General features: G+C 37.8%; 3 long non-coding RNA genes across 4 annotated transcripts in view; 1 reads left to right on the top strand and 2 right to left on the bottom strand.

Annotated features, from left to right (window-relative positions):
• The window catches only part of LOC149650744 (uncharacterized), a 121,479-nt gene that overhangs the window by 73,447 nt on the left and 26,042 nt on the right, over nucleotides 1-21,990 (top strand). The window contains exon 3 of the long non-coding RNA XR_016370950.1: nucleotides 8,466-8,709. This is a non-coding gene — a long non-coding RNA (uncharacterized LOC149650744). The remainder of the gene's footprint in view (nucleotides 1-8,465; nucleotides 8,710-21,990) is intronic.
• On the bottom strand, nucleotides 1,114-4,094 carry LOC149650747 (uncharacterized). Its single transcript, XR_016370953.1, has 2 exons — nucleotides 3,889-4,094; nucleotides 1,114-3,830 (listed from the first exon to the last, which is right to left on the bottom strand). It is a non-coding gene; the product is annotated as an uncharacterized LOC149650747 (long non-coding RNA).
• Nucleotides 5,178-8,524, bottom strand: LOC149650746 (uncharacterized). 2 transcript variants are annotated; one of them, XR_016370952.1, is made up of 3 exons: nucleotides 6,438-8,524; nucleotides 6,218-6,334; nucleotides 5,178-6,135 (listed from the first exon to the last, which is right to left on the bottom strand). It is a non-coding gene; the product is annotated as an uncharacterized LOC149650746 (long non-coding RNA). The 2 variants fall into 2 exon arrangements; XR_016370951.1 differs by having other exon boundaries at nucleotides 6,218-8,524.

Raw genomic sequence — 21,990 nt, 5'->3', positions numbered from 1 at the left:
TTGAGCTAAGAATGTGTGGTTTAATTTCACAAAAAACGTTGTGCCGTCCATATTAAATCTAATAGTAATTTGTAGATGAAAATGTGAAAGCACGTGGTTTTCTTTTTTTCGCGCCAATCTTGAAAAAAATTTAAATTTGAAAGCACGTGGTTTTTCTCGCGCCAATCTTCAAAAATAATTTAAATTTGAAAGCACGTTGTTTTTCTCGCGCCAATCTTCAAAAATAATTTAAATTTGAAAGCACGTGGTTTTTCTCGCGCCAATCTTCAAAAATAATTTAAATTTGAAAGCACGTGGTTTTTCTCGCGCCAATCTTCAAAAATAATTTAAATTTGAAAGCACGTGCATTTTTTGCGCCAATTTTTCTTTTTTTTTAATTAAAATTTCAAACCACGCGCTGATCTTGGAAGAAAAAAAATTTAAATGAAACCACGTGATTTTTTTCGCGCTAATTGTAATGAAAATTACGTGATTTTCTCGCGCCATTCAAACAGTTTTATTGCTTTTATGGTTTTATTAATCAGATTAAACCTAAATTTCAGGTAATATTTTTGTATTTGTTTGAATTACAAACTTTGAAATGAAATGGCGCTACAAAAGGCTTAAACGTAGTATGTTTACTTATACGTAGAAATTAGGGTCGAAACTAAAAATGGGAAAGGTTGTCGAAAGGGCTTTCAATATTGCTCATATCAGTTTTTTAAGGAAAACGTCGAAAGGTTTTTCATATCGTGGGATGCGTTGATAAATTATCCTCTTAGCCCCCCTTCTTGCAAATCAAACAATTTGGGTGAAGAAGAGATGGTGGTGGGGGGAGGGGGATAGATGGGGTAGTGTTGAGGGTTATACGGTAGGCAGGCGTATAGTTACCCCCGTTGGTTGGTTTTATACAAGCTGCCAAGACTCTTGTTCTACCAATAAACGACGATAATGCTCTATCTTCCTGCTCCCACGTGTTAATTAAAACGAAGCTCCGAGCCTACCAATATCCGGAGCCACTTGCCCAAGCAAACAAGAGCTGCAGCGCCTCTATTGACCCTAAGCGAAAAAAGAAGCGCCCAAAACTGAGGGGTCGCTCATTATGTAAGGCTACAAAAATCCATAGTCAAATCCAATATAAATATAAAATACTTTTTCAATTCTAAAATTCTTTAAAAATATAAAATACAATTTGTAAAATCAGAGGATAAAAAAGACTCCTTAAAATCGCAGAAAATTAAAAAAATAAAATTGCTAAAAGCAAAATTCCAAATCCTTTGGAATTTCTGACTTGAACGAAAAATTCTAAAAGTTCAATTCAGTTCAGTTTTATTAAGAAATAAATAAAATCACTTTCCGACACGACTAAGGATGAGGTTGGCCAAGTCTTAAGGGTTGAAAATCCCGGTGGTTCTGATTCTGAATAGCAGACACCTCGGATGCGATGGTATAGTAGGAAAGAGGAAAAAGTACTTGGCGGATGAAAGGAATGGTTGAAGATGTTCTTCGGATGACAGTCTATTCCTCGCTGGCAGTGTCTGTAGTAGTAAGAACGAAGGAACCTTGTTTTATAAGTTGGGAGGGAAAAACTTTGCTTTTTACTAGTGGCTAACGGAAATTGGACAGATCTAACCCCCCTCATTTTATTAAAGGGTAATATTCGTGTTAGAGAGTTTAGTTCCTCGATAAAGGGACAATCCAATTAGGTTCTCTTGTTGTTGGCACACTACTAACCCGAGATTATCGAAATATTTCGGAAAATTGTTAGTTAATTTCCAGAATTATATTATGAAGTGACCAAAACCAGTACATGAAGGATGGACAACTACTTTGTGGATTTGCAACTCACAAAGGTTCAAGCATTTGCCGCATCCTTCGGTTCTTTACTTTATTTTGGCGCTAGTTAGTGGTTTATTATTGGGTTCATCCATAAAGAAACCTTTCTTATTACGAAGCCTTGGTCCATATCTTTAAGTAGTTCCTCATGACGCTGTCCAAAATTTGTAGAAAACCAAACCAAGTTAAAGCTTGATTTAAAGACTTCACGATATCCTTGTCTTGGCGTATAGCACTTTGTTAAAGCATAGCATACACGCGTACCATAAAGTGTGTAGACGCGAGCGTGTGTAAAAGATACGTCCTTTTAATCCTCGTTACTCATTTCCTTTGGTGGTGGGTCAGTCAATGCAACGCGGTTATCTCTTTGGGCGATGAAAATAGGGACATATGTCATCTCCCACTATACTTACGCTCTTGGCTGGCTTGCTTCCACGCAGAGTCTATTATATTTACTTTCCAGACGATATATTATTCAAGAGCTAGAAAGACGAGTAATAGACCAGCCATTTCGACGCGAAAGACTATACAGCGCATGCGTCAATATGCCTGATGAAAGGCTGAGGTTTGCTTGCCTTTTGGGTTCTGTCGAAATGGTCTATTCCGTGAATGCGGTTTCTCAAGTCCTCGCTACTAGGTGTAATTAATAAAGGATGTAACACGATTACTAGGTGTAATTAATAAAGGATGTAACACGATGGATAAATGAAATGCTCTATAGACAATCTAATTAATTATAGAAGAGATGTAAACACCATAGGGGTGCAGGTGGAGGTCACCTTCTTGGGTTATTTCCCACTGACCAAGAAGCATGCTCCGCTAGAGGCAGTGCAAATTGGCTTGCCTACTTCCACGTGTAGTGAACTCGGGTGAACTCCGTCTTGTGTTGCCTCTTAGTTAGCGCCAGGGTAATAACCCAAGAGGGCAACCTCCCTCCCCTGTGCCTTGGTTTCTCTGCAAGTTATTAATAGAATGGTCTATTCTCTTTTACAATTGGACCTAAATGGTCCGGGAAAACCTGGAATAGTCAGGGAAATAATTTGAATCTGAAAATTTAGTGTCAACCCTGCCCTGGTGTTTCCAAGTCATCCTTTTTATAATGCCTCCAAGGATTGAGTAGTATTTTAGGCCGATTGCGATGGGGGAACCATACAGTCGCTTATCTTCTTCCTAAGCGCAGCCTCTTCCACTCTCTCCGGCTCCCGCGCGTCAAACTCATCTCCATCAGCCATATTTTTTCCTCTTCCCGCGCTATATCATTTTCCACTGGTCCATCCAGGAGGGGATTGTTTATCCTCTTTCCTAGCTGTCTGATTATGTACTCTTTGATTCCGCTATTCATATAGTATGAGGCCCGACTCTACTCGGGACTAGAGTCTCTTCGAGACATGGGAGAACTGCAGCCAGATTTATGGCTAACAAGTGGACAAGGATTCTTTAAGCTTTTTGATACATATTTTAATACCCTTATAGCTTCACTTTGGACTTGTCTTTTAGACTCGCGAGAACAATATTTCATTTCTGCATGTATTGCATGATGGGTAGGGAAAAAGTATAGGTGTCTCCATAAGTCTGCAGTCCATGAGGAACCAATTACGTATGAACGTTATTACATAATGAAGTTTTTTGTTTTCCGGTCGCCATTTTACAAGATGGTCGCGATAAATATAAAGTGCTCACAATTGAACGTAGTTTAATATACTATATACACGTGAAAAAATAAATTACTATAATTTAATTTTTTCCCGAAATTCGAAACAGTAATTTAACATATTTATATCAGTCAAAACGTAACTTTGGTACTCCCTTCGAATCTCAGCCCGTGGAATCGATTGATCTTCTTTTTCTAGGACTAAGTACCATCGAGTATTAATTAAATAACTAATTAAGTAATTAGATAGAAATTAATAAGTATTCCCTTTCTTTTACAAAATGATTCTCATGCATGCTTGCTCGTGCTCCTCAATGAAGAGTTTATATTTCTTCAACGGGGTCCCTATCCCAAGCGCACTTAGCTATAACTAAAACTTATATAAGGGAACTTGGTGATAAAACCCAGATTATATTACCAACCTCTCAATCATTTCCCAACTCCTCTCACTCTCCTTACGCTGAAAAAAAGAAATGGAAGAGCGCCACTTATCCTGATGCCAGCCAGGGAAGGTGAACCCTGTTTTAAACAAGCCTTCATGGTAAGCCTTGTCGTAGTTGAAAAACTCTAGCGGCCATGGATGGCATCCTTGCTTTCTCGCTGTTCAACATACTTTATTACTATGAAGCTCAACTTCTTTTTCTTCGAGATTAAACTCTTTAACATTTCGAAAAAAAAAAGAGGGAAGTTTTTTTAAAAAAATAAAATTGGTTTTTTTTACTGACGTAGCGGGTGCGAATAGATAATTCCAATCGCGTTATAACAAGATGGTTTAAAGCCTGAAACGCGAGGGGTCGGACGTTTTTGAAAAATTTGATTTCATCAGATTTCGTCGGATTTCGTCCGATTTTGTTTCATTTCAAAATTCGATAAAATCCAACGGATTTCGTCGGATTTTGCAATTTTTCTCATGATTTCGTCGGATTTTGCGATTTTTTCCCGACGGATTTTGGAATATTTCCCTTGATTTCGTTGGATTTTGAGGTTTTTCCCGTGATTTCCTAGGATTTTGAGGTTTATCCCGTGATTTCCTATAGGATTTTGTGATTTCTTTTGATTTTGGATTTCGTGCATTTTTTTCTGTACTACGTGAATTAGTATACAGGGTGTTTATGAAGGTCTGTTAGAAATTAAGGGGGATGTTCTTTGGGTGATTTCGAGTCTCAAATGTTTTTATCATATTTTGTCGTCCGGGCAACCGTTTTTCGAGTTATGATTGATTATTGTATTTTACTGATACTCTAAGCTATTTTCCTATTTTTAAATGAGACACAAACATATAATAAGTTGGTCAGGGAAAATAACTTTAGACGGTAGATATACTTACTATAATGTAAGCATAACTAAAACCTCCTTACACTTAAAAGTGAAAAACACTGGATTTGGTATTTTTTACGAGGGTCCTGTGTTATAATATATAAACACAAAGACGAGCGGAAGAAGAGGGCCACAACTGCATGCACTTTTTCGTCACTGATAATTTTTTATTGGCGCTCCTTGAAACTCTTTTATGTTTAAAGAACTTTGCACGCACAGAAAAAATGTAAGAAAAACACGTGTATTTCTCTAAGGAATTTGCTTATAATCTCAGCCCACTATTTTTAATACCTTTATCTAGAAAAATCCATAGATTTTTATGGGCACTTTTATTCCCTTGCAAATTTTTGCTATCTTTATATACATGTATATAAAGGAAAGAAAAAACATTGGCTGAAAAAACTGATAAAAGTTTATTTCTAAAATTCGCGTTTTCTGGGATGGGTTTGAACTTTTCCATGGATATTGTATTTTTAAATGGATTGTGTTTATGCTCAGAATTTTGCGGTTTAAATTTGTAGGAACGTCTTATAGGTTTCGTCAGAAGTAGGATGAGAATAGAAGTGAAGGGCTCTAGCATTGGTAGTAGATCCTGGCACTAGTGAACAAATTTGAGGATTTTATGCCACCGCTTCCATCGCGCCTACACTAGAGAGAAAAAAATTGGTGGAGTTCCAAAAACAATTTCCTACCCCCTTCCCCTCAACCTAAAGCCGCGGAACACGGACGCGGGTGTTTGAATCTAGTTCGGCTGTCTACCGCCACGAGCGTCTCACGTTTTGGAGGGAAAATTCAGAAACGGCTACCAGAGGGCCAACCGTTGGTGTGTTATCAAGAATATTCATTTTCGCCAAGTGAAGAATTTGGTTACCTCGATACTTCTAGTCTCATCTCGCTTCTGGTTTCGTATATTTGAAACTGAGATTATTTCTCGTCCCATTAGAGATACAAGCTCCGTGTATCACTCGCGCATGCACTATCTTTCGCGAATTCGATTCCATCGTTCGATAAGTTAGTTCCTCTAGAAAAGAAAGACTGTTTCTTGTAAACAAGAGAAGCCTGACTTAAGTCGGGTGGGTTATAACAAGGTCTAACAAGGTCCCGCCATCGCTAGAGAGTCGAAGTTAGAAGGGAAAAATAAGATAAGGTTTGTCGAAAAAGCCGGGAGAGCTAATTAACATTCCCCAGCTAGTTGTACGTACCAGGGTAAGATACAAGAATCGTCGTAGCGCCATGCAAGGAGGGGGTAACGGTACCACGGGCTCCCCCGTCTCGACTCCGTGGTGCCCCGGACCAAGTTTCTTGGGTGACAGATAAGGGGACGCTTTACGGGGATGACCGATGTACGTCAACTAGATGGATGGTAAAATAGAGTCAGGCGCCTATCGCCAATGACCCCTGAGAGCCCCAGTCTGCTGGGTGATGAGAACTTACATTGCATGGAAAAGCACGGGTCTTCTTAACCTTAGAGGTTATGATAACGTGTTGTTGGTGTATGGAAACCCCTACGTGACCTTTTCAATTTGAGTTGAGCGCAACCTGCCTGCATGCCTATATAGAATATAAATACTTCTTGTCTTAATTTAGTTTAATATTAACTAATATTAATTGTTTGAACGTCCGTAAGATGTCATCCTGGAGCCACCAAGCTTACCATCCATGTCTTGTCTTCAGATCGATATCGTGTCGAATTTTGTACAGCGTATCGATCAGTTTCAGGACTACTATATTAGCTCTTCAAAAATTTCGTTATTAAGTTAATTAAGTTAATTATTATTGAATTAGATATAAATGAATCACGTGGTGCAGGCTATAAACATTAATTAGTTTAAAATTTATAAGGGTAAATCTTGCAACTTAAATATTGGGAATAGGAAAATAAAATATTGTTAAGTTCTGCTATGAGGATTGAAATCTCGTTTCATTCCAAGTTATTTTAGAGGTACTGAAGAATTTTCGTCACTACAGACTGAAACTAAAGTGTAGAGGAACTTGTTCTCTGCAACGTAAAGCGAATGCTCGTCTTGTTGTTGTATTTGTGTGACATTTGCTCGTTAGACGAGACGAAGAGACGAATGTGAAAGAAATGTTCTCCCGGTAGGCGACACATCACTCAAGTTGACTACTCGCTGCTCCGTAAGAGACATTCCCAGAAAAGGTCCCTTGATCCGATTGGTTATCTACTTAGACTCGTTCCTGACAGATGGCGCTAGAGCCTTTCTTAGTTGACACCCCCTTTCGTGCGGTTTCTTTCTTTGCGCGAGTTTGGCGGGAATAAGAGGACCACTTTCAGTGTTTGTTTGGTTGGGTACAGGGTGTATGACATAGTTGATGCTAAAAGGTCAATTTTTAAATTTTTGAAAACTAGCAACCATGTTTCCGGATGGTTACGCAACAACTTAATAATATTGCGCGTGTTTTTAAAGTTCGTCTGCTAGGAAATTTCGTTTACTTCCAAACCAAACCAATTTATACATATTTCAGCACACCCTTCCCTTATTCGGCTATACACAAACCCTTTTTGGCACTCTTACAAACAGCACCCCAACAAGAAAGAATTAGTTGATGGTACAGTACCTAAGTTACCTAATTGGTTTCTTCGACGCGACAGAAACAGAACTTTCATTTTCTTTTTTCTTTTTTTAACATCGCAAGTACAACTTGTGTAACCGACATTCCAGTTAGAACCCTCATTAGACCAATTCTTTTTTTTTATCTTCCCCAAATATTGAAGTGTTCTTTTCTTCTTTTTTTGTTGTTTGTCTTCTTCGAATCGGGAGTTCAAGAAAAAGCTATTTCTAGATCACTGACTGAAAGGCCGACACATTTATATCGACTTGAAGGATGAGGCTTAACTTGTAGCCCTGCACTAGACTCCGAGCGCCACAAACGAAACTTATCGAATGAATCTTAACAGAGCGAAAAACCTTCGCCATGCAATCTTTTGCTCTTCAGTTTTTGGTTTTTACTAGGCATACCCTGGGAGTGTTAAAGTTGAGGATTTGGCAGTTTTCTCCGTTCTTATCTGTTTCAGTCGCGCTAACAAGCCCCTTGATCAGCTTGACTGAAGTTAGATCAAGCAACTCGCGAGGTTTTTCGGGAAGTGGGACGACATAAACACTATTAGGGAATGTCTACTGATAGAATTAAGGTTTACTGTTAAAATGGGAATACATTATTATATAAAAAATTAAATTAAATGTGGTTTAGACCTAGTACATAATTAAAGCAAAACTGAACAGATGATATCGTTAGTCATGTTGGTGATATATCGAAATTAAACTTAAGCTCTCCCAAGAACCAGTAAACCATAGAAATTGGCTCAAACAAAGAGTAAATTTTTATACGCTTACCATAGGCCGATGTAGTCAATTTTGAACTTTTTCAATTCAATACAATTATATTTTCATTGTTTAATAACGCTTTACTGCAGGTTGTAATTTATTCCTCATGTTATTTTATAAAAATATTTTAATTTGACATAATTTTCAAATTAAGAGTTGACTTGTTTATAAAAATAATTATCATATTAAAAATATACTGTTAACTTTGACAACTGCATCGTTAGTTCTAAAAAGGCCAGTTTAATCGTTGACCTAAAATGTTTAGTTAATTTTAATTAAATTGCATTTAACATTATTTTGAGAGGAATTTAACGCCATATTCTTCATCTTTCCTTTAGATGTCGCCAACAGTTCCGAGCCGTATGGAAAAATGTGTAACCCGCCTCTATAGAGGGATGAGGAAGAGGAGAGAGGATCGCGAGAGGCTGAAGCGGGAAAAGAATTAAGAATGGCGGAAAGTGATGGAGGAGAAGAGGAAAAATGGGGAGGAGTCTATGGGAGGCATCCATCGCTCTCCCGGCCACCTAATTCGAAACAGGCCGAGGCCTAGCGAACCAGACCAAGACGCATCTTCGACATCAGGTAAAAAAAAGTTAATCTTATATACCATTTCTTTTAGGAATTAATTACGTATGACTATATAGTTTAGTCCTATATTTATCGACCTCCGTTTGCACTGCAGCAGTCCTGCAATAAAAGGGCGTGTGGGTTGCCTCACGGTAGCTGCTATTAACTGTCCTTATTTATACCTCCGCTTGGGTTATACTTTCACGAACGACGAAAACGAATTGCCCTATAAATTAAACCTCAAATCCGGTTGATTCCCTTAACGAGTGTGTAAATTCTCGACTTAATGTCTCGCTGATAACGCGACGCGACGCGAAACTAACTGACTAACTGAAGTTTGTTTTGAATGTGGCTCACGTATTACCCTATTTGGCTTTTATCTATCGTCTAAGTCGTTTTGCCTCCAATCACGTGGGTACTTAAAGTAACCACACTTGGAAATATGTGGGCGAAAATTTATATTGTCTCATGGATGGTGTATAATTGCGTAGTATCATCGTGTTGTCTTTGTAGTTCTAATGTTGGGTACATTTCTTTTAGCATTTTTAAATAAGATTTAGGTAAAATTTTACTGTAGTGCCAGCTGCCAATTCAGTAAGGTCCTCGTACACGTTGTGGGCCATATATGAAAATCGTCTGCTTTGGTGACGAACCACACCATAAGGGACAATAAGCTTGTTTTTATGATAAAACCAAACCAAGATTGAACATAATTGTAGTACCTTCGATAAACTGAAGGTTTTTTTATTTACAATTTGATAAAATTGGCTTCGATAGACTTGGGAATTCAGCTTGGGTACCACTATGCCACCGCATTGTGGTTGACTTCCGAGGTATAGTGTCCGGATTTGTCGGTAGCAACACAATTATAGACTAGTCATAATCATAAATCGGGTTTTGGCAATTCTTATGTTGGTGAATAACGAACGACACTGTCAAAACCAGTTCCGAGGGGGAAAAAGAAATAAACTATTAAAAATTCTCCTTTAATTTCGGTTGGGTTCCTGTTCCATAACAACTGCAGTTCAACGTCACCCTGGCGCACAATGGAGGTTATACTTATTGTCTCCGTGTGTACCAGGGCCACCACTACCACTACGAACTGCACCAGGGGGCGTATTAATTCGTATCCCCTTTTAAAATATTCCGCAATAAATTCGCCGGGAGCAACCGAGGGTTGTTTCCGCTGGTAAACACGTTACTATACAACGGTGCGGGCTTGCTCTACAAACTTAGGAACCAATTTTTTTGGGTTAAATTCGCTTTGACACGTGTATAAACTGTGTGGCGGCTAGTGCTGACCCCTGTCTGCTACGACGGGAAATATTTTCCCACTCTCTTTTCTTTTGTTCCCCCCCCCCCTTCCTTTAAGCTTTTTTCTCATTGGTTTTTATTCGTGTCGTCAGACAAAGGAACGAGTCCCAATTGGTCCAACTTCCCCCCATAATACCCGCAATCGAATTTCCTCGACCTACCCAGCCAGCCTCATAATGCTTGTCATTACGTAACTTACTAGAATATATAAAAAGCGGAGGGAGAAAAAGTTTTAATCTATTATAGGCGATGAATTTCATATACGGAGAGGGACTATTTTTATTATACAACCAACCTTTGGATGGACCGGTGGGGGGGGGGAATTCGGTGGTGGGCCTCGTGTTGACAGGCCATCTTACAACCGGGGGCCTTGCATGGCCAGCTTTATTCAGTCGCAGGGTGTTATTTTCCCCTATTCACAGACAGACCCATAAGGTGTTCCTTATTGGGGTAAAAAAATGTACCATGCATGGGACGTAGTTTTCACACAAATCGTTTCCTGCCAAATGAATATGGTTGGTTGAAAAGTACAATAGATATCAAAATCCGCGTCGCATCTGCGTACATTTTTTCTTTCCATGAAATTTCATCCTTGGTGACGATAACTCTGGGGGGTTTATTACATCAAAATATATATTTTTTTCCCGTCTGTTCTTGGCCCGATAATCTGTATGTATTTTATTGTCAACTGTATCAGAATATTGTTTATATTGGCCGTTTCTAACACTGCTCCGATAATAAGTAGTAGCGAAATGCGCATTCAACAACAAGAGCACGGGCTGGGTCAAGTTTTGCCTAGTACTGATTTAAACTGAACTGTTGACCCTTTCTCTGCAGTTTAACGAACTGTATAGTAACGTTGGGGAACAGCAAAAATCCTTTATTTATATATTACTAATTACTAAATACCAAAAAAATTAAGAGTAATTTTTATTTCGATTCACAAAAAGCAGTCCGTTTTAATTCAGCATTACGGGTTATCATAGTTCCTGCAGTTATTTTTTCCAAGATCTCTACTAGTAAGGCGCCTTAGGATTTTTCCAACGTAAGACATACAGAGTTCTACCCATTATTATTATTTTTATAATACCACATTTGCAAGGTATCTAAGCTTTGAAATTATAATCCCCGAATGTCGATTCCGCCCAGATTTTCTTTAGGCCTAATATATATTTTTTATGGCGTATATAATATTTCAAATCTTCTTCTTCCATTCTGTTCGGAAGACGTATGCTTTATAAATTTTCTAATACACGCTAGGTACCATGGGCATTGTGATGTAACTTAGGAGAGAAGTTTCCTACGCGTAGAATTAATTTTTTACTACCTTTTGTCAAGTATTATAATAGAGAGAGTATGTATGGTATTTTCAAAAACCGCCTTATTGTGTATGTGTAAACGTATTTGCGTATATAGGTGTATAATAATTTTTGAGAAGGTTTATATAACCCGGATTTTCACACGTTTTGAAATGTCTCTGACTTGGGGAAAAATTAACCAATTTCTTCTGTAAGTAACCTATACCTAGGCCTACTTTTTGTAAGCCAGATCGAATCAATTTTTATCAGACAGCGTAACCCTTAAATGTATTTATGTCTACATCAACATCGTACAGTACATGTGTGGGGTAACATTTACGTCCCCCGCTGTTTGTTGTATATTTGTTAAATTTTTCAAACCGTGTAACAATTTAGACACACCCATAGTCTCTTGTAAGTCATCCATCCATTTTCTGTACTGACCGAAGAGAATTGGTAGTAGTACATGGCGCAATTGTTGGTGTACATACACTTCATTCGCGCCGCTGCGACTTGGTTCGTATTGTCCCGTTGCTTGTTGGAACCTTGGCCAGGTGACCGATAGTGTGTTTTCACCCTTGTTATTGTAGTAAATCGCTTTTCCCCAATCTTTTGTCCGAGTTCAGTTTTTACGACTGTATATCGAAATTTTTCCAGTTCTTCCACATTCTTTGTATCGAAAGTGCATGGCTACAACCAAACATACCGACCACCCAAGGCAGAAAAATTTAGTTCTCAAAATGGCGTCGGCAATTCGTGGTTTTGTTTGGCGACAACACAACACAACTGGTCTTTCGAATTTTTTTTTTTGGACCACCCCGAATTTTAGTTTAAGAGTCTTTTCCCTAATTTCCTTTTTAAACCCCCGCTTTTCGAATATTTCTTCTTCTGGTTTGGTTTAGGAAGATTCACAATGGATATTTTTTTATTATTCAGGTGCCAACTGCTGGTAGTGCAGGCTAAAAGCTTTCAAATTGTCCTCTTTTTCGCTACATCACAGCCTCGATAGCGGGGGAGTGCTTCAGATATTACTTACTATCATAAGATATGTTCCATAAGTATGACGCTTAGTAATACTAGAGACTTATTATTGAGAGCTAGTTCGAGAACGACGGAAGCGAGAATTGACTATAGAGAGATTTCAGTTGGAGGAGGAGCTGAGTCTCGTGACGTAATTTACGCTGCCATATTGGTGGGTTTAAACTGCAGGAATGAAGCGAAGACCACCCATTATGGCGACCAGAACAGCGGTAAGACTTGGGAGGCTGTGACGTACTATCCCATCTGAAACCTCCCTATGTAGTCCATTATTCTATTTAGTGTGTACTAAGCCTTTGACATCGCTTTAACAATTCACCAGGCGTCTCTTTACCTCGAATCTATGACCTACGTCACCTACCTCACTCACTTCATGACAAGCTCCAGTTTCTAAGTTACCAGTGACAAACTTATCGAAGGAACATATCTTATGAACTTTTGTTACTATTCAATTGTAGAGATTGAGTTATACTAGACCGTTCTCTCTCTACGAATTAGGAACACTTTTTGTGTGTCAACTTTTAAAAAATTTACGACTCCCTCAAGATTTGCAGTTTTCTTTTTCGCTGGTGATATTGATAGTTGGTTTGACCCAACTGGAAGATACCTTTTGTTTGCTTTATGTATTAGTTTTCTGCCATGGAGGAGGTAATGTTGATATTATATTTTTTGACAAAAATTCAGGTCGCGACTGTTCAATTGTATTCGTGGGCCGGCCTGAATTTGAAACGTTTTTATTACTTTTTTTTTTTTTGGTTTAATTTTACCAATGAAAAGTGTATATAATTTTGAATTATTATTTTGGGAATACAGCTGCTAATATTAGATATGTTTAGGTATAATCTAATTGTGATTTAAACATAATTTGCATCTGATATCTTGAGTTTGGGAGCGTAGTTCTCCAGCATTATAACAGAAGTTTATAATGGAGTAGCATTTTCTGTAGCTCTAACACCAGAGGGCTGTTGCGTTTACCCCTAGTACCCCGGTTTTACCCACGGATGACCCCTAACTATCCCACTCCATTAGCAAACTTCCCTTCTCCAAGCTACAGCCAAACCTTTTCTAAAAACTACTTAGTAAAGCCGAAAAAATTTTTTTTACCCCAAAACATGAAGGATTTCTGCCCAAGATGCATGCATATTTCTCAATTCAATCGCTCAGGACTCAAAAGAAGCCCAATTGACTGTTTTCCAGCCCAATATGGCATCGGGCTAAAGTGACTGACTACCTTTTAACTTCTCAATTCCATGTATACAGAACCGCTTCCATAAATGATGACAAAAGCTATACCCAACCCTATAGCCCCGGGCTAAAATTTCTCTACAGGGAATATAAATTGAACCATAACCCCAACCACCTGAAAGGTATCGCCTTCTTTTTAGATTTATAAGTCGCTTTTCAAAGGAGCATCTTTCAAGCCAGCGCCATCCATAACTTATTCCGGAATTTTTAGGAGGTAAAATAATTTGTCAGTTGGTTCGGTACGGTACACGGGTTCACCTAATTGAGTTTGGCTTTGCTTCCCCATTGTGGACATTTAGGATTTTTTGTTATGGTCAGGTAAAACCGTAAAATCAATCTTCAAGGGTTCCTCTAAAGGACCTTACCAAAGGAGAAGCAGTTTTTGGTTACTAACAAGGATTTGACCTTAAATTTTAAGAAGTTTCAAGCAAGCTTAGGATATTGTTTAAAAATCGTTACCTTTAGTTTACTCCTGTGTATTCTTTGTCTAAAGTGGCGCCATTTGAAGAAAAATACCCCAGTAGGAATTGCTTAAAACGATCCTTTCCCATCCTTATTCTTAACCATTCCCAAGTTTAATTATCAGCAGTTGGTGCCACTTAAAAAACTATAAATTATCAAGGCAAGAAAGCTAGTGTTCTTTCGGGAATTTTTCCTTTCGTTAAGTTTCAACTTTGGTGGGAACAAAATTTTGCTTTCTGGCGGGAAAAACCTACGGTGAAACTCCTAAGGGACTTTTCAAGAAATGGGGAGGTGCATGGAGATGGGGGGGATTCGATTAGGCCTTGGCTGCGGAAATAAACTGTAGCCTTATACAGAGAGTGCCAAACGATGAACTCTAAATAATCCTCAACCCACGACGAGCCGCCCTTAACCCTCTGTCTTTAAATGGTACGCGCCATTAAGAAGCCGGTGCAGGCCCGCCTTTTTTCTTTCCCGCTCTCTTTTCTTAAAGGAGCTCGCGCCTCCATTCACTACAGGTGTTGTACTAATTGTTCTTGGCAAAGGCCTATGCTATGCCTTGCCTTGGATGGTTCTTGCCGCACTCTGGGACTTTGAAGTTTTATGGTACGCCTCACCTTCTTTTAGCCTCTTTTAATAAAGAAGGTCCTAACCTCCCTTAACGTCCTCTAAACGATGCTTCTCTTACAAATTACCCGCACGGCCAAAGTCTCGTTAGCAATCTTAGGTCACGAGCCTATTCAATTTTCCATACTCTTTATTCATTATTCCGGGGGCTCATACCCACCCGTATCAAACGCATCTGCCGCTGATACTTTTAAGAAAGAACCCATTTGGACCTTCCTCCAACAACCCTTTACCCCCTTCTTTCTTTTTCTTACAAGCCAGCGAAAGAGGTGAAAACTTTTGACAGCATCAATGAGTTTCCACCAATTTCTTCCACTTTCCTTTAGTTTCTTTCCTTTGCCGATGAAACTGCAATTAGACAAAGCTTAATGAGATATTTTTATTGGTAATAAATTTATTTCGGATTCTTTAACAAAATATTCATATTTCTGATAGCTCTAACCCTAAGAACGCATACACCTTTTAATTTATGGTAGACTTGTCACACCTTTTGTACATAAAACTCAAAACATTTAGCACTAGAATCTCAAAAACTTTAAGAAAATTGCATAAAATACAGGTCACTAACCCATAATAATAATGAATGAGTTAAAAGAAATTGTTTGAAAGACAAAATTTTAAAAGTGAAAATTTGAAACGCACGTGCACTTATTCTTTCTGGTGCAAATCATCTTCAGTCTAGATTTACACATTTTTCTGGTCAAATTCTTTATTTACAGATTATTTTTGACAAACACAAAGCAACATTCCTCGTGTATAACCAAAGCAACCCAACACCTTTTTTTTTGGTTTGGCATATACAGGTATTGTATACTCTTTTTCCGGTTCTTTCGATTTCGCTGCGTATAGCTTATTCGACAATTGGTCGATCGACTTTATTTTCTAACTTGATAATCTTAATATTGTGTTTCCACACCCCCGCCTTGAACAAACTGAACAACACAATCCGAGAAATATCGCGTTCAATTCTTAACCATTTTAGGTGGGTGAAGCCGGGGACTTATAAAGAAGCTATAAACGCTTTCACGCTTATTTTTTTTTAATATGGAAAAATTCTTCACGGTGGTCAAATGCACACGTGTTGACCTTTTCATTCGGACACCTGAGATCTCTCTTAAGCTTCCATGTAACAACTCTGTTTTCTAGCTTTGGTCGACACGCTAGACTTCACCCAAAACATTTTACTATAAACCTTCTTAAACCCTCCTTCTACACGTTGAATCCCAAAATATTTGGTCTATTCATTGACTGGACTTCAAGAAAAAAAAACCCTTCCTTGATATACAATTGTATACCTATATATTTTTTCCATGGTGTATATATTGAGAGCTTTTTTCCATCGGTTTTACAACTCAGAATTTGAGAAGTTTAAAGAAATCTCAATAGAGACATTACAATTTTTTTATACCAGCTGAAAATTTTGTAAGGGACCATAATTTATGAAGTATGAACCGAAACTATTTTATTTGAGTATCGTGTACTTCTGTGTTCACATTAGTTATTAATTAGCACATATTAATTAAAATTAAAATAACTAAGCATTTTCGCCTGAAAATTTCTACTAATGGAGATCAAGCTGCATTATAATACATAGTTTACAGTATAATGGAGGGTTCCTACCATTAACATAAGGAGACCAGGCGACTTAGAGCGTAAAATCGTCTGCTATTTTACGCTCTAAGTCGCCTGGTCTCCTTGTGTTAGTGGTAGGAATGCTCCATTCCGTAAACTATATACATTCTTTTAATTAAACCTTAATTTTTCTTCCGATAAAAAATACTCCACAATAAACAGCATGATCAAGTTCATACGAAACTGATAAACGCGACAATTTATGACCACGTGACCATCTTGTCCCACGTATATTTTAGAATCGTCAACAGTTGATCGAAAGTGAAATTTGTCATCAATTTCTGGGGAATCGCTTCGATGATTCTCTTTATTCGCGACATCATAAAAAAAAGTAACTCGACTGCCTCCTTGTAATGGAAATAAAGTAAAAAAACAGACATACCGTGTTAACTTTGTTCAAACAAAGTATTTCAGTCGGTTCTATATCAAGCAGAACAAATTTTCTGTTCTCTTCCAGACCAATGTCTGCGTTGTCATTTTAATTTGGTATTTTCCAGTTTCATCGGCAGCTTACTCTATAATCAAGGAGTCCTGGTGTATGAGCAGTAGTTTTTTTCATACAAGGGAACTTGAAATGCTCACGTATATTTGCTTATACAATTTCGTATTTCGCCCCAGTTCGGTTCTTCTAACGCCTACGCGAATATAGCAATCACGACACAAGTCATTCTTCGTATAAGTTCATAAGATATGTTCGCCATAAGTTTGTCACTGGTTATAAACTGGAGCTTGTCATGAAGTGAATGAGGTAGGTCATAGATTTAGGGTAATGGGATGCAAAATTAACCATCGAGTGTAGCCAATCAATTCTCGCTTGTCGTTCTTGAACTAGCTCGAGCTGTAAGTCTCTAGCATTACGAAGTATACTAAGTGTCATACTTAGTAGGATATCTTATAAACTTATGGTAGTAGGTACTCGCTTCGTCAATGTAAGATACACACCGAATTTGTTTTTACAGCGATGTATTTGGCAATGAACAGCCTCTGCAGCTGTAAAGTAAATTAACAACTAGATATGCATGGTACACTGATTTTGAGAAGAAGTTTCCGGTATAGATTAAACGAAAAGTATATCAGTATTATTTGATAACGTCGGGTTAGTATATTTATTACAGGTTAAAAAAACGTCTATTGAAATTTAAAGTTGCTTGCTTGCTTGCTGCTGGGTAATGTTTAAGTATATAAAAGATGGTATCGTTTTTTTAAACGCCAACAAAAGCAATGTAAATATGAAAAAGAATGAAAATTATAGTTGGAGATGTCCGCTTTTATGCCTATTTACAAGTAGATCTTGGTATGATTTCGATGGGTGGATCGTCTTATACCGAAATTCGCGGAATTATGGTGGCCATTCTTTTTAATATTTATTGTTGGGTGAAGTTTTTTTTCTTGCTGGTAGAAACTTGAAATTCTTATACCACCTACTGGTAACTATCGAAGTATACGAAAAGAAATTGAGAGAAGCACGTGTATGAAAACGTGTTGTAGCGCGCGAGCTGTAAAATATTTCAAGTTTGGCGCCAAATTGGGTGAAACACGTGTATCTAAAGGTGCAGCGCACGAGACGTAAGATATTTCCAAGTTTGGCGCCAAATTGGGAAGCACGCACGAAAACGTGTAGCGCACGTGACAAAATATTTCCAAGTTTTGGCGCGAAACAAAACAATTGGGCTCTTTTCCCATTTTAATATACAAAATTAGGATTTTAATCATTTGAGAAATTAATATCGGAACTCCTGAATATGGCATTTCATTTAAAATACATTCTGTAACTTATTGGTGGTAATTATATGAAAATACGAGAAAGAAACTGGATGGGGATTAACTTTTTATTCGGTAGCTTAATTACCTTGGTAATACAAATAAATCACAAGACCTTCGGGAAATGTTTTGATGTTTCTGTTAATATACGTCTCATATACTTTAGTCGCGACAAAAGTTTCAAAAAAAAAACCAAAAAAAGGCAACATCGGTGATTCTTTAGAATTTGACGGCTATAGCTAGCTAGCTAGCTGCTTCACGCAGTCCATTTGGGAATGTTTGCATCTTTGAAGATCTAATGAGGGGTCCAAACCCCGAATTACGTCTTCGGGGAATAGTCGGCACTCGGCAAGCCCTAGTTATATTCCGAGCGCTTTCCCAGCATTACTCGACGACGGCGAGTCCCAAACCTTTATCAAGCCGACTCCATGCAACAACAATGAATACACGCCATTGCTTTAACTTAACACTAGATACAAACTAAAAAATAACACTTTTTTTTTCTTTAACTTTTTCGCGCGCTTGTAATTTACCTTTTTGGGCAAACTCCCTCGATGGCGAACATCAGAACATCACGACGCGAACAAGGTGTACCGTACGTCAACGTTTCTAAATTAGCTCCGTGACGTGGTCTACCCTGGCAGACAGACAGACAGACATATTCGTAACCGTGGTATCCCAAATTTTCTATCCACCAATGATTTACAGAAATGAATGTACGTACACTAGGACCAGGACGACGGGGGTGCAAATTACTCGAAACATTTGAGAGACGCTTCCTTGATCACTTATCATTGTTAATGTACTCGGTCGTTTCAACAATGAAAACCTTTGAGAGACCTAATTCTTTGTCCTAATACTTATATACGTTCAATTTGTGTCTTATCGAAAACCACTATCGCGATGCGTATACATGCACTTGCTTACAAATTTTGTTCTACACCTTAATGCTGCACTGCTCTTTTTTCGTGTGAAAATTATGATATAACAAAAATCCATAAGCTAAAGTAGAAACAATTTTATATTGTACGTTGCATTGCGAAGTATTTACTTGTAGCACGAGAGGACTTCTGAATGTACTTGGCATACTAGCAAATTAAGGAATTCGTAGAACTTTGCATGCGTTGACAAAAAACTAAGGGAAATTAAGAATGTTTAGTAAAATTCAGGGAAAACTCAGGGAAGTTAAGAATGTTTAGTAGAATTCAGGGGAAAACTCAGGGAAATTTGTGAGGTTTGAGTAAATTTTTCTGAAGGGGTTGCTTCAACCAGTCCAGTTGTTATAACTCCATATATGAAAAAAAAAACCTGAAAAACTCCTGGAAATCGGTTTTACCTGACTCCTCCACTGAGGTTTAAGCTGAGAGAAGGGGGATAAAATTTCTATAGCCCCTTTAATGAAAACAAAATATGACCAGATATGTTCTCTGTGTTAATTTCTCTTTTGTGGTCCGATCCATTCCAGAGGGAAGAACCATTAAGAGTATATTTTATCATTGATAAGTGTCATGCGTTGTTTCTGAATGTATTTAGTTGTATATACCGGATTTAACTTAAGTCATACGGCAGCTTAGGGGGGGGGGAATGAATCAAATTATAGGGCAATCAAGTCCAAAAGAGAGAAGAATCGCTTGTATAACGGACTTGGAGGTAAATATATTTTTACTAGTCACACCTCCCGGACCCTGAGAAGTCGGTGACTCCAAGTTCTTTCCTTTTTTATTATTACTTCTCTTCTGGAATTGCAGTTTTGTAATGCGGGGGTGGTCGTTCTTTCGAAGGATGTTAATGTATTAAAGCAACTTGGTAATATAACCTCCAAAAAGGAAGTTATACTCCTTGAGCTGGTATACCAGATTTTTTGGAAGAAAAGAAATGCTTGTATAACTCGGAATTTTTAAATGGATCTCAATGCATGGTCATTTTCGTTTCGTAGAATTTATGTTATACTTAATGATGACTATGACTCTGGTTTCTGTGATTTTGGAGAACTTGCTTAGTGGTAGTATACAGAAGTTGAGAAGTTGCGTAGTATAGATGTACTTAGGTTTGTATGAAAGATAGATTATCGCCGCTTTATTCTGTTGTGTGTATATTATTTGATATTCATTATTTTTTATTTTGAAAAATGAGAGAGGTTTTTTTCGAAACGTTTTTCATCTTGATTCTCGACTTGTAATTTAACTATCCAATATTTCTTGACGCTAATTCATAGGCCTTAATATTTATTTAAAGATTAAACTGAAATAGGGTAATATTCTAGAACGCTGTATCCCGTTTCTCGACTTCTAATTGAGGTATCCAATTTTTGTTAGCGCCAATTCGTATTACTTAATATCTACTTTAAGGTAGTATATTTGAATTTGTCATTATGCAAATTTTTAATCCTAGATAAGGCTTAATTATGATTTAAACAAATTATGCTGAAACGTTTCACCTACCAAAGCACCTGCGTTCAATATTGAATTCAGGCAAATTCAAGTTTTGAAATTACTGTAAAATGAAAGCAACCAAGGAACATTATGTTTGTTGTGTTAATTCCAAAGAGTTCAGAAAGGGGCAGAAAATTCAATGTAATATTTATGGATTTTCGTTCAAAATTTTGTAACAAGTTTATAGTCATTTGTTAAGCTTAAAGATTCTGTTATACGGGCTTGTAAAACACGCAAATCCCCTTTTCTCCCTCCCGCCTATGTAGCTGTTTTGGGATATTAATTCCAAAATATACAGAATATGAAAAATTTCCACCGTTATCGATGTTCGCTCTCTTGTTAAACAAGTTTCGAAACACTCAATTTTAGCTGAAACTTGGGTGATTATTATTTTGCAGTATAAGACCCTTGTTCCCAACTCGTGTTCCCCGCAGCGCGTGATTTGTAGTCGTCATTAAACTTACCCAAATAATGGACTCAAGGAGCCCCCTCCCTCCGATTGTTATAAATTCTCTATTATAGAAAATTGTTTTTCCTGAAAAATCGAGCCAGATTTTTAAGGAAAACTAAGGAAATTTTCCTGCATTGTCTTCACAAGGGAACTAAACATCTATAGACCGTTCCATTAAACCAACACAGAGGCGGGAGAATGCCCACTTATTTCCCTTGCGCCAATACGCAACGCCAGATGGAGCCCAAGTTCACTACATGCGGGGGATCGGTTTATTAACTCGCACTGCCTCTAGCGGCGCTACTTGTGTAATTTGGTGCGAGGGAATTAACCATAGAGGCTTATCTACACAAATTACTGGAATGGGTTATTATTGAATTTTCGTATGTCTTTGCTTAATTTTTTCTCTATGTAATCAACGTTGGGTCCCCGGACCTCCTTCTTTAATATCAAAGCATTAGTTCATGGCATGAATTTTAATTATTAAAGATAATATAAACACACAAATTGAAATGAAAACCCTAAAATTAAAAATCTCTTAACCATCTGTGACACCCTTATACCTAAATAAAAGTTACCTCATTTACGCATGCTTCCCGTAGCAGACGCAATTTTCCATCTATATAAGTTATACTCCCTTTAAGAACACGCTATACATGGCTTTACAACAGAGAACAGAGTCGTGAATATTCCATTAAATCGATTAAAACCTTGAAAAACACGTTACACAATTGGAACCCCTCGTGCGCTATTATACATTGTGGAATTCGCGATGACATCACATCTCGGATTATTAAAATCCAGATACTCTGCACCGTATAGTGAGCATAATACCATAGTGCTGTATAAATATTACGTAAAGGACCCACGCGCCATAACCGCCGCTTTCCCGCTTAGTCTAGCTCCCCCTGCACCGTTCGCCCCCCCTTTAAGCTGTCTTTGCTGATTTATCATAGAATCGCCTTTCCCTTAGCCTAAATACTGGACGTAATCATCAGTAACGTTCCCGGCCGCGATATGAGCGTAACGTATTTTT

This window comes from Phalangium opilio, unplaced genomic scaffold (assembly GCF_054372755.1).
Source record: "Phalangium opilio isolate 3A_F unplaced genomic scaffold, DU_Popi_V2 ptg000082l_1, whole genome shotgun sequence".
Taxonomy (NCBI): domain Eukaryota; kingdom Metazoa; phylum Arthropoda; class Arachnida; order Opiliones; family Phalangiidae; genus Phalangium; species Phalangium opilio.
Note: the sequence above shows the minus strand (reverse complement) of the source record. Positions and strands in the feature narration are given on the sequence as shown.